The 23791-nt window shown below is 41.2% G+C and overlaps 1 pseudogene; it reads right to left on the bottom strand.

Moving 5' to 3' along the window:
- The window catches only part of LOC149168501 (uncharacterized), a 28820-nt pseudogene extending 5394 nt beyond the window's left edge, over positions 1–23426 (bottom strand).
- Between the last annotated feature and the right edge of the window lie 365 nt (positions 23427–23791).

The raw sequence follows: 23791 nt of genomic DNA, 5'->3' as shown, positions 1-23791 counted from the left end.
GTCAACCACAATTCGCTTATCAACCGTACCAGGGACAGTACCAATACGGGCCTGCTGTCCAGCAGCCAATTTACCAGTATCAATCGTATCCTGGGTACACTTATCAACAACCACAACAACCCCAGTACGGTCCAGTTGATCCTGGTTTTCTGGGAGGATACAATATCCCGAATGCGATTCCTATTCCAAGTTATCCTGGATATCCTCCTCCTGGGACTGGTCTCGTGACCCAGAGTTTTAGGGATCCTAATCGGCAATTACCATTTATCGCAACTTTGGATTTACCAGACTTGTCGCACCTAATGAATGATCCAACAAATTATCTTCCATTTTTGCCGCCAATGCCAAATAAGTTGCCCAGTGACATACCCAAGTTCGAAGGTAAGTCTGGAGAGGACCCGTCGAATCATGTGATGACTTACCACCTCTGGTGTGCCTCTAATTCCATCTCGGATGATTCGATCTGCTTACATCTCTTCCAGCGTACTCTCATTGGTCTCGTGGCCAAGTGGTACATTGAGTTACCACGGGCCTCTTTTTATAACTTTAGCCAGTTAGCTACCTCGTTCTTTACTCATTTTCAGTTGCCGGTCAGATATGATAATGGCACGGAGTTACTAACTTCATTAAAACAATCGACGTCCACTTATATTTCCGATCATATTCATGAATGGAGACGTCGAAGGCGGTTAGTGAACGTTTTTATCCCGGACCAAATCTTAGCTCAATGGTTTGTAAATCATTGTTACCGAAGATTATTGAAGACGTAGCTAAGGCCGGAGTAGTTACTGAGGAGAAAGTGATTGCTCAAGCGCAGTACCTTGACTTAGTTTACACTCAATCAGGTACGTTACACGAAAAGATCCCAGATCTTCCTAAGTCAAATCAAATAGTTGCTGCTCCTTCGGGGTCTCATGACACTGATGGTATGATTGGTATGGTGAACACTAAAAGTAAGAAGAAATCCTCAAAGAATTCTTCTCCTATTATAACCTTACCAGACTCCCCGACAGGAGAATCTTCTGCTGAAGTTTCCGCAGATATTCACGCTGTAGAGTCATCTACGGCTAAATCAAAATCCGGTGGGAAGAAGAAAGGTAAGAAGAAGAATAAAGCAGACAAAACTCCAAAGGAGAAAACTGAAAAGTCAGAAACCAATGACGAAAAGCGCAAACCTCGATATCCTTGTCTTATTTGTGAAGAGGATCATTTTACAAGAGATTTCCCTCATCGGGCCGAGGTTGTGAAAATTGTCAAGGGTTCCCCAACTCCTGCTGTTTTGAAAGATCCATTTCCAAAGCAGGAGAGTAAGATGATAGGTTCTTCCTCGAGCGCCAGTGAAGAACCCATATTGATGATGTCTCATGTAAGGATTGCGACTCGATCGCAAAATTATGGTAGTAAAAGTCCTGTTGATGGCAAAGAAGCAAAATCTTCTCATTCTAATCCATCAACCTCAACTCCCAGTTCCGATCCACTACAGATCGAGAAGCCTAACCCGGACTTAGTAATCAAACCTCCCGCCAAGGGTGTACTTCGAAGGTCTTGTTATAGACATTTTTGTGCCTTACAGCTATAAGCATGAAATGTCCATAATTCAAGGGATCCAAAGTCCCTAAAGATGTTGTTACAGCTCCTAAAGGAACAAGGTCAACCAATGACAGCTTCTCCCAGAAGTTCTCCACCAAAAACCACTCAGAAATAGTCAATTCAGGATCAATTCAGAGGCTCCACTAGCTGCCTGCGTTGAAATGCAGAGACTACAATGGCTAGGTGCACTGCAACGCAGGTGGAAGCACTACCAGGGTGCGCTGAGCGGGAAATGACAAATGGCAAGCTCATTCAACGAGGTGGAAAGACCCTGGAAGCTTCCAGAATCTTCTCCAATGACACTTGCCTCAATGAATTCGACTAGTGATGAGTAAGAGGCTCTCAACCTCCAAGTGGAAGCAAGAACTGACAGAGAGAAGCCACAAGTCAAAACATAAGCTGACTCATCCTCTCTACTTACATCTATATATGGATCTCTCACCCAGAGGTTCAGGAGGCTGGAATTTTGTACTTTGCAGAGAATCGCTGTTGGTTTGAGATTGAGATTAGTACATTGGGTGATTTATGCTTTGTTGGAGGAGAGGAAGGGATTCCTTTGCTGGGAGGTAGATGCTGGATCAGAACTCACTTGGTTGTATCTCCTCTTGGACTTTCTTATTTTATCAATAAACTATTTGAGTTTCTCCTACATGTTGTGTACCAATGATGTTTTGTTATGCTTACATGTTTAGCTTAATCTGATCTTGAGCTTTTTATGAATGTATATCTGTATCTTTGTGTAGTTTCTCTCTCTTGTGATCTTGCAGGAATTCGGTGAAGCTGGGCCAGTGAAGGAGCAAGAAGCTGGGAGCTATTGAAGAGAGGAGTGATTTGGATCGACGAACTAGCGGAAGACACAGGTTAGTTACATCCTTCTTCCTCATTTACATTCCATAAAGAAGAATACTCAATTAGTTTACCTTGTTTGTTGCTAAGGCACTATCACACCTTAGAGTGGATAGGGGAATTCCGAATTGGATACTTTTCCCAACAACAAATTGGCGACTCCGCTGGGGAAAGTATCTTGTTAGTTTATTTGTGTTTCTATTGTTGTTCTTCTCATAAACTCAGGAGTGCCGAATCGAAATGCATTTGCCATTTTCAAGTGCAAAGTAGAGATCTGCCACTCTAGTCCACTCACTGGGCCTGTTTTTATGATCTGAACAAACTGATCCACAAGTACTCTAACAGCCCTTTGTGATAGATCTTAGTCCTCCTTTAAATCATCCTCCTAATTGTACCTAATTGATAGCTTTTATCTAGCCAAAAACTGTAGATTAAACTGCAAACCATGACCCAGAACCCAGAAACAACTCTCGTTTCTGCTTCAGCGCAGACTCTGTGAAGAGGTTCTGCATTTCAACGCAGGTCCTGTGAAGGATACCTGCGTTGAAGTTCAGTTTCTCTGTGCTGAGGGTGCGCTGATCAGCCCTTGCATTGTGCAACTGTGGTTCCCTGCTTCCTTTTGCTCAGTTTTATCTCTGTTTTTTGCAGCCTGTTATCAGTCAAGTGTACCTATCTAAAACCCCTTTTCTTTGCCTCAATTCTGCCTCAGTTTTATAAAGAAACTATATTTTGTTCTTTGTGTATTTGTTACATCATTTGCAGTTTCCCGTTACAAAAGTAAACTAGTCATACTGTCGCCCTTAGATCTAGACCTGTCGTAAGTGTCGTTTTGATCTTAGGAGTGAGTTTGTTTGCCGTTCATAGTTGATTGAGCTTTTACTTTTGTCGTTTGGTTTGAATTTATGCATTTCTAGTGTCAAAACAAGTAAATCATAAAGTGTCATAATCGTCTTTTTGATTTCGAAGAAGGAACTTGTTTATGTTTTCACTTGAAATCGAATTCAAATTTGTACAACAACTTTCTTTTTAGGCATCAATATTAAGAAAGCGAAAACAAATACATGCATATGTGCATTTGCATTTTGATAGTTTGCATGCTTTGATTTAGGAAAAGTGCATTTACAGTGTTCTCTATGCTCTTTGAGAAAAGATTGTGTCTTTCTTTTCCCCTTGTAGCTAGGATTTTCATTGTTGAAAAGATATAAAAGCTTGCTTATCATCTTTAGACTGCATTTAGGAATTGTATCATACATCTCGTGGTGATCCAAAAAGGCAAACTTCTAAGAAAGATCAACCTAAAATAAATTGAATGAACTTAACAATGCTTTGTAACTTAATGCACAACATAGAGGTCTAGGCTAGAGACGTGTTCCGGCGTCGTAAAACCTGGTGACTGTCGATCTCGCTGATGGTTGGGTGATTCCTCCCGAGAGACGATAGCGCCAGTACGGATTGTGCTCCCACATACCGTCGAGTATATATTGGGAGACCCCTATAGGCATAAAACCTTTATCCATAGGAAGCCGTGTCGGCCGCCCTACTGATCGCAATGCACTGAACACAACATTCGGGAAGATTGACCGCCCGTACCTTAAAAAGTATTCTGCGGTTTTGCGAAAAGTTTGGCACACCCTCTACCTAGAACTCCAGAGCAGTTCCTTTTGGCCTTTTTCAGACTCTATAACGGAAAAAGTCCATCCAAGCATTTGTCACTTCGGGCTCGTTAAAACATCGAAGGCGACTAGAGTCATCTTTTGCTTTTTCTCGACTCTTTAAAATTGAAAAAGCAAGTTGTATCTAAAGCGTCTAAAAATTCATTTAATTCGGAAACACACTTTCCCATTTTTGTATTTTGGTTGATCGAGTAATCCGCAATCGTGGAAGAAAGTCAATTGAAACCCCGTCGTTCGCAGAGGCTTACGAGTCAACTGTCATTGTCTCCGGAATCAAAAATAGTACGAACAAAGCGAACTCGTTTAACCGGTTCGAAATCTCCTATCAAAGTTAGAACAAGTGTTCCAACGACATCTGAGATTCCGGTTACTCCAAACATTTCTGGAAACCCTGCCTCTGCAGAAGAAGTTCAACAGCCACAGAGGGACAGTGATACTGATCCTAGTCTGAGAGCAAACACTTGTGTTACTGAACCAGTTCCATCTGTAACCGGTTCATAGAGTCTTGTTCCTCAAACATCTGTCGCTGTTGATTCAACCCCTTCTTCAGCACCAGAAATATTTTACGGGTCTGACGGTCTTCCCCTTCCACCTGGTTTGATTGCGATAGAGGAAATCGTAGAAGGTCCGCAAGCAAGTACTCCAACACATTTTGGAGTCGGGGTCACTCTATTTCCTTCGACATCAGAAGTTAGTCTACCACCAGTGGAAGTTCCTGTAGAATCGCTAGGTAATATTTTGGATAGACTCAAAATGTCTGAACAACCGTCAACATCTAGGATTGTGTCGACTGACACAGCGATAGCAGAACTCCCTGCCGTCACTCCGACAATGTTTTCCGGCATACCATCTGTCCCGACTAGCTCACAACCACTAGAAGGAGTCCACCCAGGGACTATTTCGACAGTGTGGTCCGTTCCTGTTTGTTCCTACGGAATAATATCCGGCAACTCTTATGTTGAGACTCGCCAAATTGATCCATTTGGAGGTCAGTTTGGGCAATCCAGTCCCCAAGGGCAGACAATCCCCTTGAGTTCCGGATTGCCACCGTATGGGGGGCAGTATGCCCTTTCATTACCCCCTCCGGGAGGATATCCATATGGGAGTTCACAACAGTATTCAGGTTATACTGGAGTTACATCAAGTGGTTGGTTACCTATACTACCCCAACAACCAAGGGTTGTGTATTCTATGCAACAATGTGTACCTATGTCGAACATCCCGACTACACCAGCTATTGTGACCGTGTCGCAAGCTCAAACGTTTCTTGTTGTATGTCAACCTCAGATTTCTCAAGTTGTAATGCAACAGCCCCTTGACCCTGTGACTCAACCACAATCGCCTACTGGTGGGGCGACACAGGTCCAAACGGGTACAATTACCCCACACCTTGGTCCAACGGTTAGTATAGTGCAACAGAACATGGCTTCACAACCATGGCTAGTGCAATATCAACAACCACAATTCCAACAAGTATACCAAGGTTCTGAGCAGCAGATCTTTGCGAACAGTGGACAACCGTACATTCAAAACGGTCAAAATCAACCACTTTATGGTGGTCATGTCCACCAACCGTATCAGTCATACCAGCATAAATTACATTATGCTGGTATGCAAAGGCCAACTGCTCAGGCAATCCCATCGTATCTTGGGTATGCTTCACCTAACCTGAATCAACAGTTACCATTCGTGGCAACTTTAGAGTTACCCAATTTACACCAGTTAACAAACGATCCAATTGCTTATGCCCCTTGGTGGCCAGCGATTCCTCACAAACTTCCTTCAGATATTCCTAAATTCAATGGAAATCCAGGTGAGGACCCATCGAATCACGTGATGACATTTCATTTATGGTGTTCATCAAACACCCTAAACGATGATTCGATAAGGCTTCGCCTTTTTTAGAGGACGTTAACGGGTCCAGCGGCAAAATGGTATATTGAATTGCCTAGAGCTTTGTTCGACAATTTCAGCACCTTAGCCACGACTTTCTTAACCCATTTTCAATTACCGATAAGGTATGAAACGGGAATGGAAATCTTAACCAACTTCAAACAGACAACGGCCACTCACATATCTGATCATATACATTAGTGGCAACTTCGTCATAGGATGGTAAAAATGTACATTCCCGATCAGCTATTAGCTGAATGGTTTATCAAGTCTTTACTTCCTGCCATAACGGAAGATGTGGCAAAGGGGGGAGTCGTAATGGAAGAGCAAGTTATCGCTTGTGCGCAATATCTAGACTTGGTCTATACTCAGTCTGGCACGCTCTACGACAAAATACCTGACACCCCTAGACTGGAATTCTCAATTCCTCCTCCTCCTAAATCAAACAATGACTCTCATGCCGGTGATGGCGTGATTGGCACAACAAACGCGAAAGCGAAAAAGGCCAACTCCAAGAAAGCCCGTAAGATTTCAGATCAAAATGCAAAAGAAGAAATTCTTTCTTCGGAAGTAAATGCCATATCAGCAGATAAAGGCAAAGAAACCAAACAACCAAGAAGCAAGAAGAAACAAAAGAAAGGGAAGAAGAAGAAACAAGGAGAGTCATCTCCTGAAAAAACTTCTTCAAACCCTCCTAGAAATAGGAAACCACCCTCAACGGGATGTCACATATGTGATGAGGATCATTGGACCTCATAATGTCCATACAAAGCTGAGCTTAAAAGATTCTTTAAGAGTTCGCAAACCTCAGCTATGTTAACTGATTCGTTTCCAAATCCAGGCACAAATCTGGTTGATAGTGGAAATGCTTCCCTGTCGCAAGTGCTAATGTTGTCGATTTCGAAGCAACAAAATGATGCTTTGATTTCAACAAGGAACAAAGATTACGGGAATCCGCAGCTGTCGAACAGCAAGGAAAAAGATCAACCAAGCAGTTCGACAACAACTTCGACATAATTTGTACCAGCCATCATTCCTGAATTAACAATAAAACTGCCAAAGGGAGTAGTACATAAGTCGACATTTAATCCTCGCACCAGAGCAGCGCAGCATTATAACATAGTGGAAGATTTGACCCAATCGCCATCCGCTATGTCGACTCTTGAAGTACTACAAAATTGCCCATCCCAAAGGCAGGCTTTATTATCAACCATTGGTGGGGTTGATCCTAAGGATTCCAATCTTGTATCCTTTGACCACAAAGGATATGATCCTCAGTTACCAACTCAACTAGCTTTCCTTATCCAAATGAAAGCCCTCAACAAAAATGTTCATCGAACAATTATTGATTAGGGGGCATCTACATGTATTATGTCGATGAGTTGCTGGAAAACTTTAGGATCTCCAACCTTGTCGCGATCCTCGACAACATTAAAAGCATTCGACGGAAGGACATATACCCCATATGGTATCCTAAATAACTTGAAGGTTGAACTAGGGGGAAAAACAGTAGAAATAGATGTTAAAGTCATCGATGGGAATCTTGATTACAACATCCTACTAGGAAGACCGTGGATCTATGCCATGGCAGCTGTTGTGTCGACCTATTTTAGAAAGATTGCATTCCCCTTTCAAGGGGGGATTACGATCGTCGATCAACAAAACTTCCTCCCTAATGGTTCACAAGTTACAGGAAGCATTCCCATGATCCATGGAAGCCCCCATTCGCTTCAGAATATCGGAGTAGGCCTACTAAAAGATCCTATACTAATGGGAACTTTCGCTCTTCCACCTCCAATCGACTTGGTGGAAGTAGCGTCGATAGATACTTGCAATATGATATCTTCCACGAAGATCTCAGAAGACGATATCGACATGGATCATGCAATGGTTTTTCCCCAAGCCCAATAGAAATATTGTAGCAATCAATGTTTCTGGCATGGGAGGCGAACCCAAATCAACGCTCATCAAGCATTTGGTTAGATAGGTCTAGAGAATATGGTACCCCTTTAGATCCTTGGTCGAGAGTGCATGGAACCAATGAAGGAATTCTACAATCAATGTTGATTGAAGGGACACCATGGAATGATTGCCACCATCGTTCCCTTCTTCCAGAATATGGAGAAGATACTCAAGATGACTTTTATCACCCTACAGTTTTTGAATTCCTATCAAATAATATAAATATGGTGGATTCCGAGCGAAGCTAGACCATAAGATCGAGCAGTTTTAGCACATAGTTCATGCTCGTTAAAAAATAAATATAAGACCCAGCAGTGTTTTTCCTCGTTTAAGCTCGTTAAAAAATGAACTACCCTCCGGTAAATAACCACAGTGAATGTAACATTATCAACCACTAAAGCCTTGGTCGTGTTTTCACCGTCACCTCCACTTTTCCATTGGCCGATCATTCACCTCCATTTGATTGTTTACCCATTTTGAGGAATGGCTATGAAGAGTGATCTCACTAGCCATCCTTGTGACACTGCCGTGATTGGAAAATTCCAACCCTTACCTGGAATCAGCTACTAACCCGTTTTATCACTCGTTCCTCAAAAGACGAGTCTTCTTTAAGCTCTTTTCATCTGACTCGTAAAATATGAAAAGATTGCCGAGTTTTGGCCTTCCAGCTCGTTAAAGTGACCGGAAGTGCTATCCCTCCTCTAGATTTTAATCTTTTTGGACCTGAGGGATTATTGCACAAAAAGATCGAGCGCTTGTTTTGTTCGGCTCGTTAAAACTATCAAAAATTCATCCCTTCTATATTGGTTTATACTTTTTCAGACTTAAGGGATTAGATGACGAAAAAGGAACTTTGGAGTTATCTTTATGTACCTTTTTAGACTCTCTAAAAGTGAAAAGGGACCGAGTTATCTTTGTCGTTAAACTCGTTAAATACATTAATAGCGACAAACTTGTCTTTAGACGAGAACGAGTTTCACTATCGCTAGGCTCGTTAAAACATAGCGATGGGTTTGCCCGAAGGGAAAATTATAGAACAAGCATATGTTATCCTCCTCAAGCTTGACAAAAATAAAGAGGTACTGGTCAGCAATGACTGGGGAAAAATTGGGAAGAAACTCAAAGAACTTTATTGGTAGCAAGTTGCTCTTGAACATGACACTTCCACTCTGTGCCAGAGTTGGGTTGGGTTGTTTCATTCACCGGTCACATCGCCATGGTCTCGCCATACCATCCACCTTTGGGGTAGATGCTACCAATCCATCACACAAGTGTCACCGATATGTTCAAGAGAAGTCAACCGTGTCCCATCCACTACCAGACATTATCCTTCATTATTTCATGACCGCCACCCTGAACCATATATCATCAGATCATTTTCACCTCCATCAAAATCATTTTCTCCGTTCCGTGTCACTGATGTGGGATACATTAAGGCCCTCCTTTGACGGATCGCTTCTTGTCGACATCAACTCATTATCCAAGAAGTTGATCTAGGGACACCCCCTTCAGTACTTTGAAGCTTGCATGCCTCAATGGCAAGTTTCTCACTTCCGGCGACAGGTATACATCAATGACCTTCGACCGAAAGATTTTGCGTGGTGTTCGACGCCAAGTCCTTTATTCACACCACGTGAATTGTACTGCAGTACCTTGAGGGTCATTATCATTATCGGTGATTCCTCTCGCGCTTGTTAACGGTTTACAACATTGACCGGTAATCAAGCGATGTCTTTCCATGTTCGACTTCAGAACATTTCTCACATGGATCAACTTGTACTTAGAGTGAAGATAGATCAAGTTTGAAGACCCCGAATCTAGTTTCATCCATCCGGGCTGCGATATATATTCAGGAAAAATAAAGACATTGGCATGTACAACATTGCAGCACAGACAATCATCCTACCAAAGGATGATGATTTCAGCAGGATCATCAGTCTATCATCAGACAATTGTCTGTCCTATGTACATAAAAATGAATTTATAAAGCTGAGCATGGGAATGCCCACCTCATTTAGATCATGAAAATGGTATGAAAAATAATGTATTGTATTGTATCTTATTACAGGTCTCCTCCCAGCATTGAATGAACTTTGGATCCTCCTAATAAAGCATTTCAACCGATAAACGGCCTCATACTTTATGGGGCAACTGTTATAGACATTTTTGTGCCTTACAGCTATAAGCATGAAATGTCCATAATTTAAGGGATCCAAAGTCCCTAAAGATGTTGTTACAGCTCCTAAAGGAACAAGGTCAACCAATGACAGCTTCTCCCAGAAGTTCTCCACCAAAAACCAATCAGAAATAGTCAATTCAGGATCAATTCAGAGGCTCCACTAGCTGCCTGCATTGAAATGCAGAGACTACACTGGCTAGGTGCACTGCAACGCAGGTGGAAGCACTACCAGGGTGCGCTGAGCGGGAAATGACAAATGGCAAGCTCATTCAACGAGGTGGAAAGACCCTGGAAGCTTCCAGAATCTTCTCCAATGACACTTGCCTCAATGAATTCGACTAGTGATGAGTAAGAGGCTCTCAACCTCCAAGTGGAAGCAAGAACTAACAGAGAGAAGGCACAAGTCAAAACATAAGCTGACTCATCCTCTCTACTTACATCTATATATGGATCTCTCACCCAGAGGTTCAGGAGGCTGGAATTTTGTACTTTGCAGAGAATCGTTGTTCGTTTGAGATTGAGATTAGTACATTGGGTGATTTATGCTTTGTTGGAGGAGAGGAAGGGATTCCTTTGCTGGGAGGTAGATGCTGGATCGGAACTCACTTGGTTGTATCTCCTCTTGGACTTTATTATTTTATCAATAAACTATTTGAATTTCTCCTACATGTTGTGTACCAATGATGTTTTGTTATGCTTACATGTTTAGCTTAATCTGATCTTGAGCTTTTTATGAATGTGTATCTGTATCTTTGTGTAGTTTCTCTCTCTTGTGATCTTGCAGGAATTCGGTGAAGCTGGGCCAGTGAAGGAGCAAGAAGCTGGGAGTTACTGAAGAGAGGAGTGATTTGGATCATCGAACTAGCGGAAGACACGAGTTAGTTACATCCTTCTTCCTCATTTACATTCCATAAAGAAGAATACTCAATTAGTTTACCTTGTTTGTTGCTAAGGCACTATCACACCTTAGAGTGGGATAGGGGCATTCCGAATTGGATACTTTTCCCAAAAACAGGTCTGCTTTCAATCCACATGCGAGAGCAGCCTAGAATTACAACATTCTTGAGGATTTAGCTGTTTCACCCTCAGCAATGTCGGCTTTGGAAGTGCTGCAATCATGCCCAGCACAACGCAAATTACTTTCGTCGGCTATAGGAGCTGTTGATGTTCAGGACCCGAACCTAATAATCTTTGATCTAGAAAATAGTACACCGCGTTTACCTCATCAGATGGCTTTCCAGATCCCAGTGACAGTAAAAAATAGGCCTATTCATCGGACTGTAATTGATGAGGGAGCTTCCACGTGTATTATGTCGATACAGTGCTGGAGATTGCTTGGTTCTCCTTCACTAAATCAATCCCCGACAATTCTTAAGGCCTTTGATGGCCGTGGATTTCATCCATTTGGCATTCTACAGGATTTGCCTATAGGGGTTGAAGGAAAAACCGTTAGTCTGGATGTGGAAGTGGTTGATGCCCCTCTAGACTACAACCTTCTCTTGGGTCGAAGTTGGTCTTACGCTATGACGGCAGTCGTTTCATCGGTCTTCCGAGTAATCAAGTTTCCATATAATGGCAAGATCATAACAATAAACCAACTGGCTTACTTTTCATCTGACCCAGCCTCTTCAGAGAGTATCCAGCATGTCGGTAAAACGACTATCCCTTATAAGGATGTTGGAGTAGGATTAGTTAAAGATGCCGGTTTACTGGGAACTTTTCCTTTTCCTCCAATCAATGCCTTGTCTTCATTTGCATCTATTCATATGATTACTTCAGACACCATTGTTTATGACGATCCTTGGATCGTTCCTTCTGAATCTGAGATAGACTCATTTGGTGATGCTATGCCTTTGAGTCCATATGAAATTGCCTATGAAGCCGTGCAGTCTTTTACCGACCCGCGTTCAACCAAAATCGACCAAATGAATGTGGTCCATGAGGACTCACTTTTCACATCAACCTTAGAGTTCATAGCGTTTCCCGAAGTTGTGTCATCTGACGAGCAACTTCGTGAAGTCCTGTGTGTAGACGATTTACCATGGGAAGATCTCCATCACAGATCTTCGTTTTTACCTGAGGATGATCATTTTGAAAATGATTTCTCATCAATCTTTACAGCTGAATATGTCAAAGAAGCTCAGAATCCAATGAAACATCCTGATTCAGAGCTGAATTTGGGAAACATTTCTCGCACTATTCCCATTGACATTTCAGTCAAACCCGGAATTGTTGAGCACATTCATATAGGTGCCTCGTGTTCAGATGACGAAATTCAAACGTACAACGCCCTATTTCAAGAATTCCACGACGTGTTTGCTTGGTCTTATGAGGAAATGCAAGGAATTGATCCCGCAATTGTTGTCCATGAGATCAAGACTTACCCGGACGCTAAACCCGTCCGGCAACATTTGCATCAGATTCACCCACGAAAAGTAGCTGCAATTAAAGCAGAAGTTGAGAAGTTGTTGAAAGCAGGGTTCATTTATCTGATCCTGTTAATAGATTGGGTATCGAATATTGTTTCGGTTAACAAAAAATAGGGAACAATAAGAATATGCATCGACTATAGGGATATTAATCAAGCTTTTCCCAAGGACAACTACCCAACACCCTATATCGATCAAATAATTGATGAATGTGCCGGCAGTGAGATATTTTCCTTTATGGACGGTTTTTCCGGTTACAACCAAATCAATATTCTACCTGTCGACCAACCAAAAACAGCTTTCATTTGTCCATGGGGGACCTTTGCTTATTGCAAATTACCTTTTGGGCTTAAGAATGCTGGAGCCACTTTTACGGGCAATGTCTTATGCGTTTCATGACATCAAACACATTGTGCAACCGTATCTCGATGATTTTCCTGCTCACTCTTTACATCGAGCTGATCACCTTGTCCATTTACGAGCAATTTTCATGAGGTGTAGGCATTATCGTATTCGGTTGAACCCACACAAATGTGTCTTCTGTATAGAAGTGGGACGATTGCTGGGATTTGTAGTTTCGAAAGCCGGCATTCGCGTCGATCCCTCGAAGGTAGAAGCTATCATCAAATTTCCTCCTCCTTCGAGTCTTCGCCAACTCCAAAGTTTGCAGGGGAAAGCAAACTTTTTACGACGATTCATTCCTAACTACGCCAAGATTACAAAGGGTTTTACCCGGTTGTTGAAACAGAATGCTTAATTCTCTTGGGATGAGATAGCTCAGAAATCTTTTGATGCACTCAAGCACGCGTTGACCCATGCACCATTGCTGCATCCTCCCAACTACAACCAGGATTACTTTTTGTACCTCGCCACTGCCCATTCCACCATCGGGATGGTCTTAGTTCAGGATTCCCGCGTGCTGACACGGAAACTGTGGCAGAGGAACCCATTGCAGACGAATCTTTGTTTCTCATAGCACTTTAGATCCGTGGTATGGAGATATCATAGTCTATCTCCAGACCCAATCCTTTCAGCCCGAGGTTTCAAAGTCGGAACGTCGGAAAATTCGATTGCAGTCCCAACAGTACAAAATTATTGGAGATACTCTTTATCGCCGTGGGGCGGACTTGGTTTTTTGACGTTGTTTAACTCATGAGGAAGCTGAAAGGGTTCTGAATGACTGTCACTCTAGAGCATGTGGCGGTCATATGTCTGGGTATGCCACAACCCAAAAGATATTGCACGCTGGCTACTTCTGGCCGTCCTTATTTAAAGATTGTATTACTGCGGTCCAGAAATGCCACAACTATCAAGTGTTTGATCACAAGATGCACGCTCCACCTGCTCCTCTCCACCCTATAATTGCCGTTGGTCCTTTTGCAAAATGGGGTATCGATTTTATTACATGTAACCCTCACTCGGTCGGGGGGCATGTGTATATCATCCTTGCGGTAGATTATTTTACTAAGTGGGCCGAGGCGATGCCTACATTCAAGGCAGACGGCAAGATAGCTGCAATTTTCGTATTCAATCACATTATTGCTAGGTTTGGTCTCCCACAAGCGATAATCACGGACCATGGGCGCCATTTTCAAAACGTTATGATGACAGAACTTACAGGCCAACTTGGTTTGCATCACGATAGCTCAACTCCTTATTATCCACAAGCGAATGGTCTAGTTGAGTCCATCAACAAAGTTTTAGTTATCATGATCCGACGAATCATTGGTATTCATCGGTCGAATTGGCACAACATGTTATTTTCCGCACTTTGGGCGTACCGAACCTCAGTGAAAACATCAACAGGGTTCACTCCCTTCCAACTAGTTTATGGTTTGGAAGCTGTGCTGCCCATTGAATGCGAAATCCCGTCACTTCAAATGGCTGTCGAATTACTTCCAGCTACTTTCGAAGAGGAGAAGCGTTTATTATACTTAGCTCAATTAGATGAGACTCGACGTGATGCTGCATTAGCAATCGAGACTCATGCAAAATGTATGAAAGCTCAGTATGATCGAAATGTGACCCCTCGAAATTTTTCGGAAGGAGACCTAGTGTTGTTATATGATCAAGCTAACGATAAATTAGGTGCTGGAAAATTCGTTCCTATGTGGCATGGGCCCTACATTGTCAAGCGAAAACTAGCAAAAGGGGCCTATGAGCTGGTAGACTTTTACGGGGACTCTTTGGGTAAACCCATAAATGGACTTTACCTAAAGAGGTATTATGCTTAAATGATGGGTATGGAGATTTTAGTTAGGTTAGATTTTTCTTTCTAGCTGGTGTGTTTATTAGTTTAGACAGTGTGTTTAGCTTAGAAAGTGTGTTTTTCGTCGTTATTCTGCTTATCTTGGTTTTACGCTTGATGTTTGCAGATGTCGATGCCTCTCCAAACATACATTGGATTTGCTGATGGTGCTTGTCGTAGTACATGGAATATCTCTTTCGCAGCTTGGGTTATCTATTCGCCCTCTGATGAGTTAGTTTCTATGCATGGGGTAAGCCTTGGTCAAACAACAAACAACATTGCAGAGTATAGTGCAGTGATTGAGTTATTGTCTAAATCTATTTCGTTTGGGATTCGGAGTTTGATAGTGAGGTTAGATTCTGAACTCGTTGTATTACAGCTTAATAGAGTGTATGCCATTAGAAATCCAGTGTTATTAAGGTTATATTTGAGAGTGCGTCTCTTGGAACGTGAATTTGATTACATTGAATATCAGCATATTCCAAGGTCTTTAAATACATTAGCAGATGCAATTTCTTCTCAAATGTTAGACAGATATTTGCAATAATCATACATGTAAATTTAAAAAACATTTCATCACACATGTTTAACAAGATAAGCCGGTAATAATGATATATATAGATAGGAGTGTGTCAAAAAATACATCGTCTTTGATCATAGGTTGAAAAACACCTTATGATCGGAAAAAATGATAAGTACAAAAAACCAAAATGTCACATGTGTCTACAAAAGTGACCATCCAATCACTGGTGATGCTCCCTATATGACACCACTGCACGAGCCACCCTACACAAGAACCTCCTAAAAGGTCCTGGGATTGCGACTACATAGCGCTGAAGCCTGATAGGAATATCATCTATAGTAGTCTCTGGTATGTCTGTTGTAAGACGCTCTAGGTCTTGTTCCAACTTAGCTAGGGTCTCTGTGGCCTCGTCCCGTGGGGCTGGTGCTGCTGCAACTGGTAGTCTCCTCTCGAAAGGCCGGAGATTGGTTGGACGACATGGGCCTACATCTACATTTTGAAAATGATTACTGTCAGTTTTGATACGATATTAAAAACAAAAAAAAAAAAGATAATTTAAAAACTTGTGAAAAATGAAGTACCTGTGTCATCCCATTGTTCTCCCGGTGGAAGAACCATGTCCAGATCTCCACGAAAATCAATTCCGGCATAAGGAAAATCCTGTATAGAAAAGATTTGGTCCTCCAACCAGTGAAAATACTCTAGAGTAAATTGAACAACCTCCATGCCCTCGTCAGGATGACCGGCCATAACCGTAACCCATCGCATCAATTTAGGCTCTCGGGGAGGCCCAACCTCAACAGTGAGCTGCTGTGGGATCAACATCGAAACCCTCTCTAGGGCAAAACTCACAACTAAAGTCCCGTAACCAAAAGTCTTTAGCTGTCCGTTTTTAGTCCTAGTCAGTTGACCCTTTAAGTTGGCCAACACAGCATCACACCAGTTGAAAATGGTGCCCTGATAGCAATCAATCGCCATCCGCATCTGGGATCCAGTGGCAATGTGTAAAGCAACAGCCCCGCAAAGTCTGGTAACTGTAAAAGCAATCACCATAAGTTCAGGTCGGGATATAGTTTTGATCTCTATCCCCTTCTCCTGAGACTGAGTGTTACACCACTCTTGTCGGAGACTAGCGATGGACTAGCCACCCGGCCTAGTCCCGAACAGAGTCAAGTGTTCGCCTCTCTTGGGAAAACCAGTGAGGAAGTAAATATCTGAGGGCTCTATCTCGAGCTAGTGCCCTCCAATATAAAAGCACTGGTCCTGGATGTTCCATCTCTCTACCAGCCACTCTAGAAAGCGCACCTGGGCCCTCATGCCAGGTATGGCCCAGTATTTGTAAAGGCCACATGCCTTCAAAGCATCAATGGACGATTGATGATTAATGTCAGCCAAATCAACATCTTCGTGCTCTCTCTCGCGCCAATCAAGCATGGTGGGCAATCTACACACCAAAAAACATCTGTTAGATTCAATGAAATCAAACAATTTTGGTCCATCTTGAAGGAATTGGGGTTTGAAAACTCGTTTTGCGAGGTATGCACCCCGCCTTTAGGAACAGTGCGTGGGTACGCTGGTTCCCTTGAGGCAAGGTGCATACGCCCGGCATTTTCCCAACTGAGAAAATGTCGGGGTACGCGGGTCACCAGTGGAGCAGTTGCGTACCCCGAAAGGCGGACCTTGAAACCCCAAAGCCTCCAAAATATGAAACTAGGGCCTAAAAACAAATTCTAAACAGATGAAAAGGAAGAGGAGGATGTTGTAGAATACCTGAAAGAGATGACGTTCGATTTCGACGGTCGGATTCTCCGCAATGTCCACGGGAAGTTTCTTGCCAAAAGCCCTTTTTCTCTCCTCAATAGCAAAATGGTAAAAATGAATTGGTAAAAGCCCTTTTTATAGGTTTTTTGGGTAAATAAATGGTAATTTTTCTTATTTTTCACCATGAAAAGGTATTTTTCAAAGTATTTTTATGTATCTTTAAACAGGTATGAGTAAGTGTTGGTTTTTGTGCAGGATAAAAGGATTTTCAGGGAAAATTGTCATTTTTCACAAATAAAAACATCAGAGTCATCTTTAAGCCCTTTTCTGACTCCTAAAACATGAAAAGATCGCCGAGCGTTTCTTTTACACTCGTTAAAATGGAATTAAAAGACAGTCCTCTTATATCCCTTTTCTGACCGTAAAAACATGAAAACATTGCCGGATTTTTGTCGTTTCAAATTCGATACTGGAAATAAAACGACGTGTCCTTGATCGCTTTTTACTTTTCAGGTCAAAGACACTAATTATGAAAGTACTCCTTGGTCGTAAAAGATCAAGCGGTTCTCTCAAGTATTATTTTATACTTTTTCGCGCTTGGGAGACACAAATTTACGAAAAAGTTCAACCCTGGAGTCTTCTTAAGTTTTTTCAGACTCTCTAAAATTGAAAAAACGCCGAGTTTCTCCTATACTAGACTCATTAAAATTTCACAGTAAAGGACCTATTCGATTACAAACAGGAACGGACCACTCCTTCTTAGGGTTCGAATCTAAACTAAGTTGGACTCATCCGAAGGATGAGCTTATAATCAAGCATATGTTATCGTCCTTAAGCTTGTAAAAAATAAAGAGGTACTTGCCAGAAATGGTGGGGGAAAAGAGAGAAAAATGAGCCTATTTGTTATCCTTTGTCTGAGAAGAAACCTTATCACCACTCTTGAACACGACACTTTTTATTCACCTGGGTTGGGAAATCCTTTGCCTGATAGTTAATCAATCCACATTGAAAATCTTCAACCGGTTCCGAGTATTAACTTTGGGTCAATTGTCACCAAGCCATCTGTCGTGTCGTTATGTGTTCAAGAGGTCACTGCAAATAAACCATTCATCTGCAAAATACCTATCTTCCATCTCGACCATCCCTGAGTCAGTCCTTACAGCTACATTTCTTCAACTTGATCTATGATTTCGTGTTGTGGGCTTGCCTGCAACGGGTCGCTTTCTATCGGCATCAGCACATTATCTAGAAATATGACCTAGAAATCGTCAGTACCTTGAAATCTGCATGCATCAATGGAAGGTTTCTCGCCTTTGACGACAGTTTACATCATTGACTTTCGATCGAAGGATTCTGTGACATGTTCGACCTCAACGCATTCATTTACATCTCATGGATTGTACTGGGTACTTTGAGAACCATTGACATCACTGGTGGTCTCTCACACACTTGTTAACAGTTTACATCATCAACTGGTAATCAAGTGGTTTCTACCATGTTCGACATCAACTCATTTATTCACATGGATAGAATCGTAACATTTCGGGAAGTAGAAATGAAGACCCTGGATCTAGTTTCCACCATCCAGGCTGTGAGGAGTTTTGTATTCATTATAGAGTAGACTAATCATAAACAGATGGTTGCATCCATACTGTGTCTACAAGGGTCTATAATTATGATGTACTGCAAAATCATTCCTATATCAGAGCAGTAGTTAGTTTGTTAGTTAAATTTTTCAATCTGAGTATGGGAATGCCTACCTCAGTGATGATATGATCTTACATATGTATTTTGTGTTGAATATCTGCAGGTTCCGACTGGGCTCTCCACAAGATAATCCTTGAAATGATAAAGTACTTCACCCTTCCTAGATGATATGAAACCCTAATCTACTACAAGCTTCGCACTTTAGGGGGCAATCTGTTACACTAAAATTTGTCACCATAACTATTTGCAGTTAACATGGCTCCATCAACTGTCATACTATCCTCCTTGGCAAGTCTTATACCTCTTCTCCTCATGTCAAACTCCAAGAAAGAGAGAAATTCCTTTAAAAGTCAATTAACTCTGGTTACGCAGTTTCTCTTAACCTTACCTGCGTGTACGCACCCCAAGTTCACAATACCTGCGTACTTTTACGCTCTGTCTGTAAAGGGGTGGGTGTGTACTCTTGTAAAGGTCAAAAGGCACGAGTTTTACTTCAAAAATGTTACTTTTGATCGAATCTAGAGCATTCTAGAAGATGGTTTGACGTGTATTGAGCGCCTCCAGATGGTTCATGTATCCCTATGAAAGAGGAACTTATCCCATCAAGAGGGGAGCTATCCCATTGAAAGAGGGGCTTATCCCATTGATGGTGGACTTGATTAACTTCCTCCAAAGCATTATAAATACAGGCATTGGGCCAAAAGGAGGGGAGGTTGAAAGCTGAACATTCCTAAGGGTAGATGCTGCTGAAATTAGGACTCCCTTATAGAGCTTGAGAGGAGAGATTCCCATCCTTTCTTAGCTTCATTTGGAAGTGGGTGAGCTGATCAAAGTAAAGGAGAACTCTTGCTGGACCCTGGGAGGGACCTACACAACACCAAGGCACTGGTTGTAATGGTTTCTTTTGTTTCCACTTAATACAATTAAGTTCATTTTTCTCAACAAGTTGTTATATATAATTTGTTTCATATACTCCTTGGTCTTTATGATGAATATGTTTTATTTTATGAGTTATTCAGGTGCTATGTAATCGTTTGCTTGTTAGTGAATGCAGGTTTCAAAGAGAAGGAGGAGCTCATCTGGATCGGAGAGGCTGGACTGCTACAAACAACGTTGGACTAAAGGTATGCTTTAAACACCTGGTTTCTTGTATTTTAAATGCATGTTTAGGGAAAGATAGTGCTTAATTGTCTTGTTTGTCACTAGAAAGCCTTAGCTTCTAGGGAGGTCGTTTTGTCCGCAAAATCAACTCTTTCCACATGACACATGCCTAAAAAGATTAACAAACTAATGGAATGCCACCATCACGGAATAACTGTTCTGATAATTGCTCACTAAAAAATCCATCGATGCAAGGGCTGTTTGAAATTAGGTTTTGCACATACTCCTCATTGCCTAGTCTACGCCCCGCAACAATGATCATTTCATGTGACAAATTAGTTTCTGACATGTGAATGGAGGAGCCAGCCTCTAATCCTCTAATACAAATTTCCAAATCACTCAAGATGCATCTAGAATGGCTTGGAAATTCTAACAACATATCCTTTAGAGTATTGCACAAGTTATCTAATTCTACCAAACTAACATTAACAGGTTTCCCCTCAAGTTCAAGATAGTTGCCAAAGTGTGTTTTCAAATGTTGAGGACTTCCAAGACAACAGAGCCGCCACCCAACCATAATTCCAATTCGTGTACAAAGGGCCTGTGCTTCATTCATGCTATGTGTTGTCAGGATAACTGTTGTCATTCAATTTGCATTATAATCACAAGCAAAGACATATGGCACACAGAGTGTTGTCAAAACCTTTACGAGTATTGGTGACAGAATTTGGTGAAGCACCCATAATCCACGTAAGAAATAAAACCCATCTGCTTTGACATGCTCAAACTTTATTCACCAGCTGTCATCTGTAAGGGGTGCCATTTGACCGAGCAATACCAATTTTTTCCATATCTTGAGAAATATAAGCCTAAAAGCCCAATCCTAATAGATAAGAAAAACGGGACATTCATCCACAGGAACCTGCAAAGGGACTAACACCAAACCTTTACAATCAAAATGATGTGAACAATTTAGAAATTATTTCTTAGGTGATAACAGGTGGCTCCACTTGTGATAGTGTGCTCCTGTAGTATGCTAAGAACTTGCAGGTCGACTGCTTCATCCTCTTATGACAAACAGACAATTGCTTGACAAGCATTCTCTTCAAGCTTCTTGGGCCTTCACCTCAGGCTTAAGCTTGATGATCACTGTGGGAGAAATAAATCTACATCTACTGAAAAATGCTCAGCCAACCTTGAGCTTATTTGGATTTTCCTACCTACCTACTAGCTACAATTTCCACTTGTAGGTCAGGAAACATGATATTTCCAATAAAGCCAATCAATTGTCTTTTCTGATATTGGAGGCTCTTGACTACATCCGACCTCAAAATAACCATGATAGTGAGGTGACTAAATCAACTTATAATGTACCTGATCTTCATGATGCAAATGAAAATGAAATACTGGTGTGCAAAGCTTTGCCATGTAATCACTTACAAGGTCAAAAAGGACATGGTTATTTTGATGATCATCATAACACTCTACATCTTCAAACAATTGATTCTCAACCACACAAGATTCCTTTGATATGTTATCCAACTGCTTTTCTGAATGATTCTCACAAACAATGTAATTTTTCTCTTTCTTATGATCATTTAATGTTGTAAGTTGTTGAGACGTTTGACATAAAAAACCAACCTTTTCCTCTGCCTGAGGGTTGTAAAAGCTATCTTCCAGTACTTCTTCTTAGTGTTTGCAATCAATTTCATACTCTTTATGACCAAAATACTGGCAATTTTGTTGCATCTTCTCATTCATATCAGGGGATTGAACATGGTTTTCATAAGTAAACCCCTGCTGATATTCATGTTGCATTTCATGGGATGTTATACTTTCTTCTTGGTGTTGAAATGCATTGTTATGAAGAGTCTCTAAAATTTCCTCATCCATAAATTCATCATCATCATAACAATCCTCCAAGTACTGAATAAGACTTAAAGAATGTCTACAGCAATCTTTAAGCAGCAATAAGGAAGCATAACATTCTTTATACATCTCATAGAATTCATCATGAAAACTAGCAAGTGAATATATTGAACCATTTTCCAAACTTTTATACCAAGACCATGCTTTTCCTTCTAAAGTGGTCATAAACATCTTCATGAGACAATATTTAGGGAAATGAACCTTAAGACTACGTACATGCATATGGAATTTAACCAAATGAAGAGCAGCATTGTCCTTCGTTTTATCTTTGAATATTGGAAGATCCTCTAACCAATCAATCTTTGGCATAGGATTTGGAAAACTAGTGATATGAGATCGATTCATAGGAGCATACCTAGCATTCATTCTTGCAGTGTAAGTCATATTGAAACTTCATCAAGCTATTGATCTTCTAGCAGTGGAGTCACCTTCCAATTTCTTATTCGATGTGTGGAGTCACCAAGGTAGTTTTGCAGCCTCAAAAAGATGTCTGAGCTCCTGTCACCTTAAGAATTTCAGCCATTGATTTCGGGAATGAATAATCTTCAGAGTCCCGATAGACGCACCAAAACGTTAACTCAAAATCAGACCCTGGAAGGCTGCTGACAAGGAAGACCTTGAATAACTGTTTCAAACGTACTTTAGGCTAAGGCTTAGCCTCCCCAACCTGAGAGGGCTCTCTCACAAGATTAAAGATTTGGATAATGAATAAGATGGCTAACTCTTGTGAAACAAAGGTAAAATGTGAGTGGTGGAAACACAATTAGAAACTATCCATTGGGCTTATGGAGTCAACACCATTTCAGTATAACAATGGTATCAACCTTACATAGAAGTTAGGGCATTTAGGATTCAACACATTTAGAACATACTAGAAACATATAGGACCACACAGTCTATGAATGTATACAGGAAATTAGAGCACCATGAGTGAGTTCCTAAGTCTTGAGAAGCAAAGCCAACCTTGAATTACTAAAACAAAGTCTTTACATAAAGCCAAATAGCAGAGCTTTTTTCAATAAATTTCCAACCTCGAGTACATTGCTCTGTCTCCTATATATAGAATTCTTTAAAAGGCTGAGATTCCTCCTCCAGCATGAGGGGAACTCGAATTTTGCTTGCTATGATGACACCTATTAACCTTTAAACTAACTAATAAATACAACTCACTGCTAACTAGAAGTTTAAGAGACCTAAGACAATTAGGATTCTATCTCTTCATCATGTTGGTAGTAGCATTAAATACAATCCAAATTTGTTCTTTGAAAAATGGCCTTCTTCAGTTTAGCTTCGGTGGATGTTTGAAACTGCTTGCTGGCCCTTAATGTCTCATCACTTATCTGCTCCTAGAAAGTAGGAAACTTCCCCTGTTTTTCTACTCTTGGTTTCCTCGAGGATATTTGAAACCAGTTAACCATGTTGTTCTTCTTTGATTACACAAAAGTGTATTGGAGTGGCAGGTTCTTGATATGCTGTAGACCTTACTCATGTACCTGTGTGAAGACAAAACCTCTTCAAATCTATTTGAAATCTCAAGTACAATGTTGGCTATAATCATTTGCATAACAAGAAACTTAGATTTCATCTGTCTTTGCTCCACTTGTTTTATCACTGTTGAATGCTTTGCATATTGTAAATGATCCTTCACTGAAGCTCCTTTTCAAAAGACTTCCCTTGGTTACTCAAAATTGATTAACCAAGTTGTGATATCCAGTTACAACAGTTTCATAGTGTGCTACGAAACTGCTGTGTATTGAGAAACATCTTTAGTAGTTTCGTAGCTCGCTACGAAACTACTACATAACCACAAAAACACAGTCTTAATACCAAAATTGGACTGTCTTGAACCTTTAATCTTGAGTTGTTTCTTTATCTGCCCTGTAACATGGCCCTTCTGACTAGCTTTATGAAAACACCAAGAAACTGATTTCAAATCCTTTTTGACATAGT

Source organism: Pinus tabuliformis, chromosome 4_2, assembly GCF_031772625.1.
Source record: "Pinus tabuliformis cultivar Carrire ecotype Pingquan chromosome 4_2, CPIR1, whole genome shotgun sequence".
Taxonomy (NCBI): domain Eukaryota; kingdom Viridiplantae; phylum Streptophyta; class Pinopsida; order Pinales; family Pinaceae; genus Pinus; species Pinus tabuliformis.
The sequence above is the reverse complement of the archived record's forward strand: the minus strand, read 5'-3'. Positions and strand labels throughout refer to the sequence as shown.